A 3,444-nucleotide genomic window follows, 5' to 3' on the forward strand; every position below is an offset into this window, starting at 1 on the left:
CAAATATCTGGTAAACAAAAACTATTAAAAAAAAAAAAAGTAAAAATTTTTATCTAAAATCTTGAAAAAATACAAAAATTAATATTTGTTTTTTATTGTTATCTTTTCCAGTCTAACCATCTTAGATCTTTTCCATTTCCAACACCACCAGTTTGGGGAAACGTTGAACAGAAAGGCTTCCTTGGAATGAAGACTGAATCCTGGAGTCTGGAAATATCTATAATACATGTTAAATGTGTACAACTTATTCTTGATGAAACTATATTGATTCTTTATAAACAATGCTTCCTTTTCTAGCTGTCCAGCAGCCATTCTTTTAATACTTTATAGAATTAACAACAAGAAAACCCAGGTGCTCAATCAGCCAGCGGCACTCTACATATAGATGGTAACAGCAAATAGAGAAGTTTTGAATGTTGTAGATAAGTTTAATTATCTTGGTAGTATACTTTCTAGGGATGTAAACATTGATAATGAGTTTGACATGTATTGCTAAAGCCAGCTCAGTTTTTGGGAGTTTCAGAAGGAAAATGTGGGAGAGAAGAGGAAATAGACTATCAAACCGAAGGTATAGACCCATGATGCAGACCTTATGTGCCTGTGAAACCTGGACAGTATACCAGCACCATGGCAGCAGCATGGAATTGCTTCCATTTCAATTGTCTTAGGAAGATTCTGAAGATCACCTGGCAGCATAAGGTACCAGACACTGAGGTTTTGTTTTTTTGTTTTTTTTCAAACTAAAACTTTTTCAAACTAAACTGCCAACTATTCAAATTCTGCTACAGGGAGATTCCACTGGGCTGGCCACATTATTCAAATGTCAAAGGTACACTTGCCAAAAAAGAATATTTTATGGAGAACTTGCTCAGGGCAAGCACTCAGAATATAGTCAGAAAAAGCAATACAAAGACACTCTCAAGGTATCTTTTAAGGACATAAGAATTGATTGATTGTATGACATGGAAGACACTGGCAAAAGACCACCCAGCACAGTGTACTTTCATCAGAGAAGGTTCTCAGCTCTATGAAGAAAACAGAATTAGTCAGCTCAGAAGAAATGGGAGATGTGTAAAGTTTAAAGAATCTACCCCAAATGTTGAGAGACTATTTGTGTCTGATCTGTGGCAGAGCATTCCAAGCTTGTATTGATATGATTAATCATGGATGGACACAATGTAATTCAACTTTATATCATTTTGGTCCTCTTCGAGAACAAAGGACAACCACGAGAATTTTGAAAGGAAATTAAATCATGTCCATTGCCTTATAGTTTATAGATTCTAAGATATATTTTAAACATTGGACAATATTTATCCTCCAGTCTTTTCTGTAGATCTCCTATTCTTGAGTGTTTTTCAAAGTTTGTTGGTAGGGGCTCCTCAATCAAGCTGGCCAGTTCTATCAATAACCTCCATGGTAGTTCATCTTGATGACTTGAACTCCTCAAAAGTATCTATGTTTTTTCTTGCTTATTTTCAAAATATATGCATACTTTTCAACATTCACCTTTACAAAACCTTATGTTTCAAATTTTTCTCCCTTCCTAACCCCTCTCTTAGATAGCAAGTAATCCAATATATGTTAAAAGTGCAATTCTTCTATACATATTTCTATATTTACCATGCTGCATAAGAAAAACCAGATCAAAAAGGGAAAAAATGATAAAGAAAACAAAAAGCAAGCAAATAACAACACAATAGGTGAAAATATTATGTTATGATCCACATTTTTTTATTTATAATTTTTTTCACAGTATATATGCATGAGTAATTTTTTAAAATAATATTATCCCTTGTATTCATTTTTCCGAATTATCCCCTCCCTCCCTCTACTCCCTCCCCCTGATGACAGGCAATCCCATACATTTTACATATGTTACAATATAACCTAGATACAATATGTGTGTAAATACCATTTTCTTGTTGCACATTAAGTATTAGATTCTGAAGGTATAAGTAATCTGGGTAGATAGACAGTAGTTCTAACAGTTTACATTCACTTCCCAGTGTTCCTTCTCTGGATGTAGTTGTTTCTGTCCATCATTGATCAACTGGAAGTGAGTTGGATCTTCATATTGAAGATATCAACTTCCATCAGAATACATCTTCATACAGCATTGAAGTGTACAGCGATCTTCTGGTTCTATTCATTTCACTCAGCATCAATTGATGTCTCTCCAAGCCTCTCTGTATTCTTCCTGCTGGTCAGAGCAATAATATTCCATAACATTCATATACCACAATTTACCCAAGCATTCTCCAATTGATGGACATCCATTCATCTTCCAGTTTCTAGCTACTACAAAAAGAGCTGCTACAAACATTTTGGCACACACAGGTCCCTTTCCGCTCTTTAGTATTTCTTTGGGATATAAGCCTAATAGCAGCAATGCTGGATCAAAGGGTATGCACAGTTTGATAACTTTTTGGGCATAGTTCCAGATTGCTCTCCAGAATGGCTGGATTCTTTCACAACTCCACCAACAATGTATTAGTGTCCCAGTTTCCCCACATCCCCTCCAACATTCATCATTATTTGTTCCTGTCATCTTAGCCAATTTGACAGGTGTGTAGTGGTATCTCAGAGTTGTCTTAATTTGCATTTCTCTGATCAGTAGTGATTTGGAACACTCTTTCATATGAGTGGATATAGTTTCAATTTCTTCATCTGAGAATTGTCTGTTCATATCCTTTGACCATTTATATGATCCACATTCAGTACCCATAGATGTCTTTCTGGATGTAGATGGTTCTCTCCATCACAAGTCTACTGGAATTGTCCTGAGTTACCTCATTGTTGAAAAGAGCCACGTCCATCAGAATTAATCATCATATAATCTTGTTGCTGTGTGCAATGTTTTCTTGATTCTACTCACTTAACATCAATTCATGTAAGTCTCTCCAGGTATTTCTGAAATAATCTTGTTGGTCTTTTATTATAGAATAATAATCATAATATTCATATACCATAACTTATTCAGCCCATTAGTTGGAGAATGGGCATCCACTCAGTTTCCAGTTCCTTTTAACTATAAAAAGGGTTGCTACAAACAGTTTATTTATTATCTCTTTGGGATATAGATCAGTAGAGATACTGCTGGGTCAAAAGCTATGCACAGTTTGATAGCCCTTTGGTCACGGTACCATATTATTCTTCAGAATGGTTGGATCAGTTCAAAACACCCACAATGTTTGAGTGTCCCAGTTTCCCACATCCCCTGCAACATTTATCATTATCTTGTCATTTAATCAATCTGAGAGGTATGTAGCAGTATGTAATGGTACTTCAGAGTTGTCATAATTTGCATTTAAGAGTACTTATGTTCTTAATGTCTTTCTATGTATCTTGGTTATTAGGTCTCCATTAGCTATTTCTTTCTGATTTTTTTTTTTCAGTCCAAGAAAACATTCTTCTGGACAGAGAAACAGAAGCAAAATATGT

The sequence above is a fragment of the Sminthopsis crassicaudata genome, chromosome 5, assembly GCF_048593235.1.
Source record: "Sminthopsis crassicaudata isolate SCR6 chromosome 5, ASM4859323v1, whole genome shotgun sequence".
Lineage (NCBI taxonomy): Eukaryota > Metazoa > Chordata > Mammalia > Dasyuromorphia > Dasyuridae > Sminthopsis > Sminthopsis crassicaudata.